The following is a 14,192-nucleotide window of genomic DNA, read 5'->3' as shown; positions in this document are numbered from 1 at the left end:
CTTGGCCAAAGCCAGCCAGCAACTTCGAGGAGGTGCAGTCGAGGCCCCTCTTTGGGATTGTCTTTGGGACAGCGGTGATGCTGTTCAGCTGCGGCCCTGCAACCGCCTTTGATGTGAGCTTTGCAGTGATAGATCGCCGCTAAAAGGAGCCAAACTTGGCAGGTATATAGAAGAAGAGGAAGGGAGGAGGGAGGGAAGGCGGGGAGAGAGAGAAAGAGAAGGAGGGCATTGGTAGGAGGAGGAAAGAGAGAAAAGGAGAATTGGACTCCTTGGGAGCCTGCAGTGGACAGGTGCAAAGAAAGGTAAGCGAGGGAGAAGGAAAAAGGGCGTTACCTGAGGCTTACAGACCTGCCCAGACACACATGAAAGAAAAATCAAAGCTTTGACAGTTTAACTCACTAATTTTAAAACACTAATAAAATGTACAAGCATTACTCCTTTCTTTTATCATTTAGATGGGGGATTTTCTTTACATAATCAAGGTTAGGTAAGAAACAACCTCCCTCCCCCTCTTTACAATTTCTCTTTAATCTTTATCTTTACTCAGCACATAATATAACCAAAATTGCCATATATATATACATAATACACATATGTATTTTTAATTGTGTGCTAAGGTCATGAACTTCTAATTAGTGTAAAATATTAACATAATCACAAATCAAAGGATTTAGAGTAAATCCAAATAGGCTGGAAAGAAATGATTTACATCTCTATATTTTTCCATGAATAGAAAATGAGTATCTGGAATATTGTGATAAATGATGAGTGACCTCTTGGTCCCAAACACAACTGTTTTTCTTAGTTGTGTTTTTGTAAAAGCTAGATTTTTTGTTTACATTTTAATTATAAAATGTAAAAATAACTAAATGGAAATAGTCTTGAGGCTTCATGTGTTTTGAGACTTCAAAAGTTACTGGTAAAACTGAAGAGTGCTTGCGCATATTTGTAAAATCAAAAACCATGGAAGCCAAGGAATTACATACATGTCCATTTAAACGTTGAAACTGGTTTTGTACTACTAGTTAAATTCAAGATCTTTCTTTTAAAATTTTTCAGTGGTAGAAGGGTTGAGAATCATTGGGCAGATTTATGCTTCCTCTGAGCGAAAAGTTTTAGGGAATTCATGAAGATTACTTTCTCAGTCTTGTTTCATGGTCTGTTCAAAAAAAGCCTAAACCTGGGAGCTCAGTTGGATTTGACTGGTTTATTTTATTTGCTCTGAAGGATTTTTTCTAATTAATTGGCAGGTGCTCTAAAGTGGGTATAGTTACACATTTTCATCACTACAGGCCTAACTACTGACCCTTGTGTAACCATGTTATAAAAGAGTTCTTAAAGCAAGTGATTTACTGTTGATAGATATGAAATAAAACAAAAACACTGGCTAAAAACAATAAACAGATAAATCACTTCAGAAACATATATTGCTCAGTCTGTTTTAAAGGTTGTACCAGGTAAATGTTATATTATTTCACTTTTCAAATAACAGCAGTCTGTCTTGTGGTAGGACCCCAAATCCACCATAATCAAGATTTCAAAGCACATCTGTGTAAACATTATCACATCAGTGTAAAACATCAACCAATGAGCTTTTACTTTGAACCAAATCTTCTTAATTGCAGCGCTAAATCAAAGAAAGTTAGATCAAAGTTGCGTGAATCTCGTAGCAGGATAACTGAAGTAGCCAGTACATCCATTGATCACTTTTAAAGAGGAGATACTTAAAGGTTTTAGACTTAAATCAAGTGCCTTTTAATGAGGTTTATTTCAAGGTCCAAGTTCTGTGCAACATATAATGCTGTTAATTATTCCACAATGGAAATATATTATCATCACCTGCTTCTGAAGGTACTAGTTCAGTCTACAAACTATTTTCCCACATGAACACTTTAGTCCTGCTGTATGAGCTATAGCTCTTAGACTGTTCAAATCTCTTGTATTGCTTATATATATACAAAAATATGGGGAATTTCTTATTCATAGTCATGAAAGTTGAAATACTTTCATAATAGAATCGCCTTCTCTTTGTACACCTTGGTATTTACGTGTGTATTACCTTATTTGATCACCACAATGAACATATGACATAGGTACATCCTGCTTTGTAGAGAAAAAATATGGTCCTAGGTCCTAGTTTTGTCCAGAGTCCAACATCCCTGGCCAATTTCCTTAAATTCTCTAAATGCTTTTATTTTCTCTTTTGTAAAATAAGGATAATGTAACTCCAGCCTAACTACTATGCCTAGAGTTGCTATGAGACTTAAATGTAAAACTATATAGGAAAATGGTTTTAAAACTATAGTTTTCTATGCATAGAATACGCTAGAAAACTCTAGTTGTTGTGAAAATTTTTGCTTTCTAACTTAGCAAATATAATTGGTCTGAAATACAAAAATAAATCTTTTTTTCCCAAACGAAACCTTTAATGTGTAAGTTTTGAATGGTGCTTAATGCCGTTTTATAAAGGACCAGACTAGAAACAAAAAGATAAGGATTTCTTTTGTTTGCACTAGTCATGTGACAGGAAAAGATAACACTAAAGATTTTTTTTTTTGCACATGCTGTGATGATATCATGGGAAGTTAAATAATTTTGAAGAGTGTTTTACAAGAGTGCATTATTCAACTTTTAAGTATACACTGCAATCTAATCAACTTTACCTATGCTTCCTAGAGACCACACTTGCCTTGCTGTTATACAAATATGTGGTACAACTTCTACTTCCACAAAATGTAGTTAGAGTTTTCCAGACTATATAATCCCTATATAGGTTTTCAGATGATATATTGTCAGGAACATTTGTTTTTACACATGAGGAGTTCATACCTTTTGATGCTGCTACATGTGTTCAATTTGAGAAAAAGAAATAGAGCAGATTTAATAGTCATGATATACACCCCCAATAAAATAAGAGTATATTTGCACATTATTCATTATGTATAATTACAAAATATTAGCAACAACATAAATTTTAATACATCGGAAACTGAATAAATTATGGCACTTTCACACAATGGAGCATTATACAGCTGACAAAGATCTCTATGAACGAACGTGGAATATTTTCAGGATATACCTTTAAGTGAAAATAGCAAAGAATATATATAGTGTCTGCCTTTTCTGTAAGAAAGAAAATAATGAGAAACATCTACATGTATATGCTTATTTATTCTAAAAATAAACACAGAATGGATAAACCAAAAATTAATGAACGTGGTTACCTTGTTAGTTGGTTACCAGGGGATGGATACGAATGGAGTGGAAGGGATGGAGGAGTGACACTTGTCTGATAACTTTTTATAGAGTTTTGACTTTTGGAGAAATGTTAATGTTTTACATTTTTTTAAAGTAAAATAAAATAAAAAATGAAAGAGAAGTGGGGATGGAATAAAACCGGGAACAAATGAACCTAACTGTATTAAAGTGAGTAATATAACCACACAGAAGGGATGAATAACATATTTAAAAAAAAAGAAAGAAAGAAACTCAAGTAACTATCAAATTCTGTCTTTTGATGATATAATCAAGATCTAAAGAAAAAACCACATAAATCTCGAACTTCAATGAGAAAGATTGTTTTCCTCAGTAGCAGAGGTTAGAGTAGTGTATGGTAGAACTGAACAAATGAATAAATATGTTGAAGATAATGAGAGCTAGGGGTTTCATTATTAAAGAATAGAGTTCTAATATGAAAAGAAGGAAGATTGGAATGAACCTTGTAGTGTGAAATTGGAATTGCTGCTATCAGTATTAATACTTGGTGCCTGTCTGTGTGTATGTGCATGTGTATGTGCACATCTTAGCCCTATCCACTAAAAGGGCCTAGAAGCATACATATCCCAAGTCAATGAGCATATCTAGCATCTAAGCCTTGGTTTCTCAATTCAGTCTCCTACTAAAATGATCAATGGAACCCTGGAGAATTGTCTGGTTCCAGGACTGGGGCATTATTTTGTGTGCCAAAAGGTAAGGAAGTACAAAATAAAATAAAATAAAAAAGAATAAGGACATGTCCAGGGGACATAAGCCAAATCTGGGACAATTTGAGCATCAAAATAAATAATGATAGGAACAAGTTATTTATGAAATAAGTAAGAACATTTGAGTACAACTGTTTAAGTACACAAACTACCAATCAAACAAATTAATAAGGGAGAAGGGAAAACTTTTTCTCAAGGCAGAATACCAACTAATAAATATTGAAAGAATGATGGAATTAGAAAAATGACCACTTTGCATCAATCCTAGGGTCACTGCTGGTCCAGACAAAAACATAAATGCATGCTAAAACTCGTGGATAAAAGTTTGATGAAGAAGAATCTTTATTACAAAGGGAAAAGAATAACTTTATAGTGAATTAATCTAGTGAGTACAGTACTATCTTAACCACATAATAAAAGTGAATAACAGTAATGGGACAAGCCAATCCCATATGCCTCTTCGTACCATAGGAAGAATAATACAACGTCACTTATGTGTTGTTCCTACCAAAAATGCATAATCTGAATCTAATCATGAAGAAACATCAGATAAACCCCAATTGAGGGACATTCTACAACTGGCTGTGCTCTTCCAAAATGTCATAATAAAAAAACACAAAGGTCGAAGAACTGTTCAAATTTAAAAACAACTAAAGGCCAGGGATGGTGGCTCATGCCTATAATCCCATCACTTTGGGGGGCCAAGGCAGGCAGATCACTTGAGGCCAGGAGTTTGAGACCAGCCTGGCCAACATGGTGAAACCCCATCTCTACTAAAAATACAAGAATTAGCCAGACATGATGGTGCATGCCTGTAATCTCAGCTACTCAGGAGGCTGAGGCAGGAGAATTTCTTGAATCTGGGAAGCAGAGGTTGCAGTGAGCCATGATCAAGCCACTGTTCTCCAGCCTGGGTGACAGAGCGAGACTCTGTCTCAAATAATAAAAAATAAAAAAGCAACTAAAGTGACATGAAAACTAAATGTGACAGATGATCTTGGTATGGAGCCTGAACCAAAAAATAACAATAATAATGATAGAGAACATTATTGAAACAGCTGGCAACATTTGAATATAGAGTGTGAGTTTGAAAATAGTGCTAATAAATGGTGCTGCAACAATTGGCTAGCCATACGCAGAAGGTTAACGCTGGACTCCTTCCTTACACCATATACAAAAATCAACTCGAGATAGATCAAAGACTTAAATGTAAAACCTGAAACTATAAAAACCCTGGAGATAACCTAGGAAATACCATTCTAGACATAGGACCTGACAAAGATTTCATGATGAAGATGCCAAAAGCAATTGCAACAGAAACAAAAACTGACAAATGGGACCTAATTAAAGAGCTTCTGCAGAGCAAAAGAAACTACCAATAGAGTGAACAGACAACCTGCAGAACAAGAGAAAACACTTGCAAACTATCCACCCCACGAAGGTCTAATATGCAGACTCTATAAGGAGCTTGAATTAACAAGTAAAAAACAAAAACTCCATTAAAAAGTGAGCAAAAATGGTGGGCACGGTGGCTTATGCCTGTAATGCCAGCACTTTGGGAGGCCGAGGTGGGCAGATCACGAGATCAAGAGATCGAGACCATCCTGGCCAAGATGGTGAAATCTCATCTCTACTAAAAATACAAAAATTAGCTGGGCGTAGTGGCGTGTGCCTGTAATCCCAGCTACACAGGAGGCTGAGGCAAGAGAATCGCTTGAACCCGGGAGGTGGAAGTTACGGTGAGCCAAGATCATACTACTGCACTCCAGCCTGGGTGACAGAGCGAGGCTCCATCTCAAAAAAAAAAAAGGTAAATAGTGGGCAAAAGATATGAACACTTTTCAAAAGAAGACATACATGTGGCCAATAAATACATGAAAAAATACTCGGCATCACTAATCATTAGAGAAATGCAAATCAAAACCACAATGAGATACCATCTCACACCAGTCACAATGGCTGTTATTAAAAGGTAAAAAAAAACAGATGCTGGCAAGGTTGTGGAGGAAAGGGAACACTTATACATTGCTGGTGCGAATGTAAATTAATTCAGCCACTGTAGAAAGCAGTGTGGCAATTTCTCAAAAACCTTAAAACAGAACTGCCATTAGACCCAGCAATCCCATTATTGGTCATATAGCCAAAGGAATATAAATATTTCTACCATAAAGACACATTCACATGTATGTCCATTGTAGCACTATTCACAATAGCAAAGTAATGGAATCAACCTAAATGACCGTCAGTGAGTCAGTGATAGACTGAATAAAGAAAATGTGGTATACATACATGATGGAATACTATGCAGCCATAAAACAGAATGAGATCATGTCCTCTGCAGCAGCATTGATGGAGCAGAAGGCCATAATCCTAAACTAATGCAGGAACAGTAAACCAAATATTGAACGCAGGAACCAAATACTAATGCAGGAGCAGTAAACCAAATACTGAAAGCAAATACTCAGCTTTTTACTGAGTACACATGGACACAAAGAAGGGAAGAACAGACACAGGGACCTACTTGGGGGTGGAGATTGGCAGGAAGGAGAGGATCAAAAAACTACCTAAAAAGCACTATGCTTATTACCTGGGTGATGAAATAATCTGTACACCAAACCCCCATGACATGCCATTTACCTATATAACAAACTTGCACATGTGCCCTTGAACCTAAAAATAAAATTCAAAAAAAAAGAAAATAGTATTATATCATTGTTAAAATTCCAAATTTTGATAATTGAACTGTGGTTACATAAGGAAAAGTCTTAAGAAATACAAAGTGACTTTATGGATAAAGAGGCATGATGTCTGCAAAATTATTCTTGAATCATTCAGAAACTATATATATATGTACATATATGTGTATATATGTACACACATATATGCACACATATATGTATACATATATACATCTGTATAGATACACACATATACACACATATATACATATATACACACATATATACACATATATGTATATATACACACATATATACACATATGTATATATACACACATATACACACATATGTATATATACACACATATATACACACATATGTATATGTACACACATATACACACATATGTATATATACACACATATATACATATATATGTATATGTACACACATATATACACACATATACACATATATATGTATATATATACACACATATATATGTATATATATATACACATATATATACATATATATATGAACTTACAGAACAAGAGACAGAGAGAGAGAGAGAGAAAATGATCAAGTCGATGGAGTGAAATGTTAACAACTGGCGAGGCATGGTGGCTCACGCCTGTAATTCCAGCAATTTGGGAGGCCAAGGTGTGAGGATCACTTGAGGCCAGGAATTTTAAACCAACCTGAGTGACACAGTGAGGCCTTGTCTCTACGAAAGTAAATTGAAAAAAAAATGTTAGCCAGGACATGGAGGCTGAGGTGGAAGAATCACTTGAGCCCAGGGGTGCAGGCCTGCAGTGACCTACGATTGTGCCACTGCACTCTCACCTGGGAGACGTAGCAAGATCCTAACTTTAAAAAAGAAAACAAAAGAAAAGAAAAGAAAAGAAAAGAAGAAAGAGAAGAGAACAGAAAAGAAAAGAGAATGTTAATAATTGAAGAATTTGAGTAAAGGGTATGTGGAGTTCTTTGCACTATTCTTGTAACTTTTCTGTAAATATGGAATTATATCAAAAGTTTTATGTCCATTTTTAAAGTCATAACAGATATTAGATGCACTTTAATATAGGAGAGAAAATCTAAATTCAACAGCTATTCTTTAAGATAATTGTGATAAGTCAGAGTTCCTGAATTTGAACGACTTGCATAGAAGAGTTGCAATCTGCACAAAAGCCCACACCTTAACCAGAACAGGTTGGGTATTTTCCATGGGCACAGGAAAAGAGGAATATTAATTGATCATGAGGTCACATAATTTGGGGGATCACTTTCAGGCAGAATGAAAATTTGGCACAAATTGAACATCTTGGTTATTATTTGCTTATTTCAGGAATGGCAGCTACTCTAATCCAGCCCCACTCTGCATTTTATCCCCCACAAAGAATAAGAAAGACTAATAACACATAATTTGATTTTGTTACCTTGTATTTTTTTCCCCTTCTCACTTTGCTAGGTATAAGCAGAATACTGATCCTCACTAGTTACGAGAACTTGGGAAAATTGCATCACCTTCTTGCAACTCAAGTTTTTCCTCTAAAATTAGGATAACAACACGTGGTCTATCCAACTTGCAAACGTGATATAGAAATTACATGGATAAATGGGTATGAAAATCCATTAGTACTACAACATTTAAGTGATGATTTTAATGGTGATAATCATTATCAATTTTCCCTGGGTTTTAGCCCACTTAAAATTCCATTGTTCTGCTCCAAGAAGCAAAAAGGTAAAAATGATTTGAGGAATTATAGCATCATAAAATTAGCAATGCTCTTTATTTGGAGCACAGAAAAAGTAATTTTTATGCCTCCTACAGTGAAACATTAAATGTTAAAGTAGTATTTTGAGATGGATATGAAGGAATTAAATATACTTCTAAAATAAACAAGCTATTTCAGAAGTAGCCTATTTTACAGCACCTGGTTAAATACATTCATTAGTGTTACACATTCCTATATATTCATTCATTAGTGTTACATATGATCTTCTGTTATTATCATTTAAATATATCATAAAATTACATGGTATAAGTATTTTATATTTTTTTCACTGTATAAAAGAAACTTGCCAGATCACCTTAACCAAACACCTTCATTTTACAGATGAGGAAGATGGCTTTCAGATTAATCTCACCTAGTTAATAGGAAAATCATAAATGAAACTAAAATATTTCACATCTAGTTCCAATGGTGTTCTCACCAAATTACGCTGCAAATATCCAAATAGTAATAAACATTGATTCTCTAGAGCAAATGAAGTATACATAAAAAAAGGTGGTTCAAATTGACATCACTGTTCATATGCATTACTATACTTGGTTGTTCCCAGAATCAACAACTGAACAATGGGTCAAGAAAAATAATTATATGTGGCATTTTTCCATTCCTTTATTACTTACTTATTATGAATGTATCCATAATGTTATGAAGCCTCTTTGTTCTTAATTTTTCCATTTTCAAATAAACAGTATTTTAAATTAAATGTGCTGTATTCTTCTAAAAGATAATGACAATGTAAACATGAGAGGATTGTTTTTATTATAAGAATTTAAAAATTAAATAATCAATATTCAGCTCTGGCAGTTCTGTGGAGGTTAAAATTTTTAAAAAATCAGCTAAAGTGTCCTTTCTAAGGGCATATAATTTCCATCAAAACTCTGATTTTTTTTTTTAATTGTACTCTTTTAAAGAATCTATTCATGGTGAGGTATGGTTGCTCACACCTGTAACCCCAACACTTTGGGAGGCCGAGGTGGGAGGATCTCTTTAGCCCAAGAATTCAAGACAAGCCTGAGCAACAAGATGAAACCCATCTCTACAAAAAATACAAAAATTACCTGGGCATGGTGGCGCATGCCTGTAGTCCCAGCTACTCGGGTGTTTGAGGTGGGAGGATGGCTTGAGCCCGGGAGGTTGAGGGTACAGTGAGCCAAGATCGCAGCGCCACTGCACTCCAGCCTGGGCCACAGAGTGAGACCCTGTCTCAAAAAGAAAACAAAAAATCTAATCATAAAATTTAAGAAGTCAGTAGATTTATGCAATTAATGTATTTGTTCATTGTCTCTCCTTAGAATTCGCTAGAAATAAAAAAATACCATTACAGGAATGGAGATACCAATGTTTAATCTATGGTAAGATCAAAAATATAGACAAATTACATTCTCTTTAAAAGTCAGAAAATGGCATCATGATTTATTAAACTACCTTGAAATTTCATTCTCAAGCAAAGTGATGGGAGTAACTAAAGCCTTATTGACCCATTTCTGTGTCCTAACTAGAGGCCTGAGGTAATTAGTCCTGTTTATGCTGAACTGAAATCTAGCCTTAGGCAAGATCTGCCCCTCCAGAGTTTACCCAAATGACAGCTGGAGGAGTAAAAATAAACCTCCATCCCTATAGGGAGGTGAACTGGGAGAAGAGAAACAGAGAAAGGACTAAAAAGGGCATTTCTTAAATTTTGGCACACCATTTTAGAACACATAAATAGCTTTCTATAATGATCACTCCAGAGTAGGAAACACTAGTGCATGGGAGCTGAATACACTTCTGAATGACAAGGCATGATTGATATGTGATTAATATGTGATTATTAATATGTGATTAATATGCGATGTGTTGCCACCAGCTTAATATGTGATGTGTTGCCAGTCACCTCCTACTTGCCCTGAAGGGGGTCTGGAGCAGATAAGACAAAAACAATTACATTACTTACTGAATATTCAGAATACAATTTACAGAACACAGAATATGATTATTGAAATGTGTCACATTTACAAGGAGTCTCGTTTGAGGATAGCCTGGGAGAAACACACATTCATTCGTGAAGTCCTCATACTAGAATGAAGCTGCATGCAGGCAGGGATCTTCATCTGTTTTGGTTTTTAATGTACATCACGCACCTACAACAGTGCCTGGCATATTTTACCTACCTGATAGGTATCTGTTGATTGATCGATATGCTCCTTAAGACTGTTTGAGATATCTGAAATATTTGCTTTGATTTCTTGAGCTAATGTTTATATTTCCTCCAACTAAGGATAGTTTTAAGTCATAGGATGTTTGTTTGAAGACATAAAATGTAACATGATTGTTAGAAAACAGGCGCTTATCTTAAAAATAACAACCTCTAGTCATAAAGCCATGCACTGAAAGGACATTCTTTGCCATAGAGTGGGAGTGGCCACCGGCCTCTCGTGGGGTCAGCCACTAGAGGACGATGTGGTCACATATGCTGCCAAACCCTTGATAAGGCCAAGAGGAACCTTGATACGCAGGAATGAATGCCTCTAAGTTTCACTTCTCCAGCTTCTAGTCACACTTGGTAAATTCTTCATGCAAGTCTCACTTCCAAAAATGAAAAAAAGAAAGATAGCACAATTATCATGGGCAAGTCGTTAGTGAAGATAAAAATCACGGAAAAATTGTGAAAACGTCAGTCTTGAGGAGGAGTAAAAAGCGGCTCAGCAGATACTGTGCAGCTGTCAGGATATCGCGAAAGTGTTGACGCTGAAAATATTTGACTCAAGCTCTTCCTGCGAACAAGGCTTGTAAGTTTCTAGCTGGCAATGAAATTGTGAAAAGAGTTTAAGGACAAGGAACTGAGTCAAGTAAATGAAATGGCAAGGAACTGGATTTGGAGTAGCTTGCTGTTATACAAAACAAGTAAAAAGAGAAGCTCTTCTATGAGAACTGCGTCACATATAAAACTGCATTTTATCAAAATCAACAACAAAAACACACAATCACATCAGCAAATAACCTATGAATTTTTTAAAATAAGAGATGAAAGGTTCAGAGAGCAGCCTTTTATGACTGACTTCAGTAAACTCAGATCTGCTATTATTTCCTCAAAGTTACCCATATAATACATGGTAAGTATTTCTAATGAGCTATTACAATAGAAATGTATTTTGCAGGGCAATCTTATTTTGATCTAGTAGATGATTGACTTGGGTTTCTGAATTTTGAACAATAATTCAATCCATAGCTCCATTATCCTGAAGAAAGAACTTCTGTTCAGGTTCAATTTGCATGGATTCTCAGTAATTTTACAAAAACAAATGCTGTATTTGTCATTCATCCAAAAAATATGTAAGTTCATACTACACCATAGAGAATGTCTGTGTTCATTAAAAGGCAAGTATGATTTCTGTCCTCCTGAAGCTTGTAGTCCAACTGGTGGAGATGAGCGAGTAAAGCAGCACATTACATTCTAGTTGTAGTGGTATGACTGGGGGAGTTCAAGGTGCTTTATTAAAAGTAGGTAGCAGCTGTTGTGGATAATGCTGCAGTATTCATACACATGTCTTTATAATAAAAGTTTCTATTCCTTTGGGTATATACCCAGTAATGAGCTTGCTGGGTGTAATGGTATTTCTGTTTTTAACTCTTTGAGGAATTGCCACACTGTCTTCCACAAACTAATTTACACTCGCACCGACAGTGTATAAGTATTCCTTTTTCTCCGCAACCTCACCAGCATCTATTTTTACTTTTTAATAATAACCATTCTGACTGGTGTGAGATGGTACCTCACTGTGGTTTTGATTTGCATTTCTCCAATGATCAGTGATGTTGAGCTTTTTTTCATATGGTTGTTGGTTGCAGGTATGTCTTTGTCTCTCTGTCTCCTTTTCTTTTCTTTTCTTTTCTTTTTTTCTTTTGTGGAGTTTCACTCTTGTTGCCCAGGCTGGAGTGCAATGGCGCAATCTTGGCTCACTGCAACCTCCGCCTCCTGGGTTCAAGCGATTCTCCTGCCTCAGCCTCCCAAGTAACTGGAATTACAGGAGTCCGACACCGCGCCTGGCTAACTTTTGGATTTTCAGTAGAGATGGGGTTTCGCCATGTTGGCCAGGCTGGTCGCGAACTCCTGACCTCAGGTGATCCGCAAGTCTTTGACTCCAAAAGTGCTGGGCTTACAGGTGTGAGCCACCGTGCCTGGCCCATGTCTTCTTTTTAATGGGGTTGTTTTTTCTTGTAAATTTGCTTAAGTTCCTTATAGATGCTGTATATTAGACCTTTGTTGGATATACAGTTTGCAAAATTTTTCCCCCATCAGTGATAGACTGGATAAAGAAAATGTGGTACCCATACACCATAGAATGCTATGCAGCCATAAAAAGAATGAGATCATGTCTTTTTCAGAGGGAAACTGATGAAGGCGGAGGCCGTTATCCTTAGCAAACTAATGCAGGAACACAAAATCAAATACCGCATTTTCTCACTTACAAGTGGGAGCTAAATGATGAGAACACATGGACTCATTGAGAGGAACAACACACACTGGGGTCTGTCAAAGGGTGGAGGGTGGGAGGAGGGAGAGGATCAGAAAAAATGACTAATGGGTACTAGGCTTAATAACTGAGTGATGAAATAATCTGCACAACAAACCTCCATGACACAAATTTACCTATGTAACAAACCTGCACATGTGCCCCTGAACTTAAAATAAGTTAAATAAATAAATAAAACGTAGGCAGCAACGTGTGCTAACCCAGCCTTGGGAAAGGTGAGGCATTTTGGAAGAAGTTATATCTAAGCCGAGTTCTGTTAGGGAGTGCCAGAAAAATGGTGGGAAACAGATAGGAAACAGATCAGGACATTTCCCCTGGTAAGACATGATTTATTCTTGTTTCCTCCTCCCTAAAACACGGTCCTTAGATTAGATTATCTCTGTGGTTCCATTCAGTCTATCATTCTGTGATTTTCTATCCAAATTTGAAGACAAAATTTAATAGGAAAAGAGAATTCAATAACTTTGCTTTGTAGGCTAATTTTCACAAGCCTGTCTCTTCAAATTACTTAAATTCTCCTACCCTTAATATCAGAGCTTTAAAGAAGATAAGGAGGGTTCAAATTATGAGACTTCTATATTGATTTGATATTTGGCTGATTTTATCAAAACAAATATCCAGATAAAATACTTTTATAAATACATGACTTTCCAACTTCCGAAGTTCTCTTAATCCTAACATGTATTTCTGTAGATATATCCGCAAGTTCCCAATCATTATAATATAAATGCTACGTAATATAAATGCTACGTATACGTAATTTATACTTTTTTGACTCCAATATAATCCATTTACTGCATATGTGAACTTTCAAAGCATTTTTCCTTTTTACTAATCTCACATTTGAAATTCATTTAAATTCCAGTACAGGACTTCATGCAGTAGTCAGTTACCACATTTAAGACCTCTCTCCTAAGGCTATAGTTTCACATCTCCAACTGCCCGGTTGCCTTTTCTGGTTGACAGTCATCTCAGTCCTTCATAATTATTGAAGAAAGATTAGAAGAAAACTTAATTTTAATATACAGACTAGAAGTAAGAACAAAGGAGCATTCACACCATATGCTGAAATTCATTTCTCATGTGTTTCTACTTTCGTAGGACTTAAAATAATGAAGTGTTCTATTAGTACATTTTTCAGCTCTTCCTTTTTCATTTGGTTACTTCTCAGTTTAAAAAAGCACCTGATTTGGATAATAACCTCGAGTTTTTTACACT

The sequence above is a fragment of the Hylobates moloch genome, unplaced genomic scaffold, assembly GCF_009828535.3.
Source record: "Hylobates moloch isolate HMO894 unplaced genomic scaffold, HMol_V3 SCAFFOLD_8, whole genome shotgun sequence".
Classification (NCBI taxonomy): Eukaryota; Metazoa; Chordata; class Mammalia; order Primates; family Hylobatidae; genus Hylobates; species Hylobates moloch.
This window is presented reverse-complemented; position numbering follows the sequence as displayed.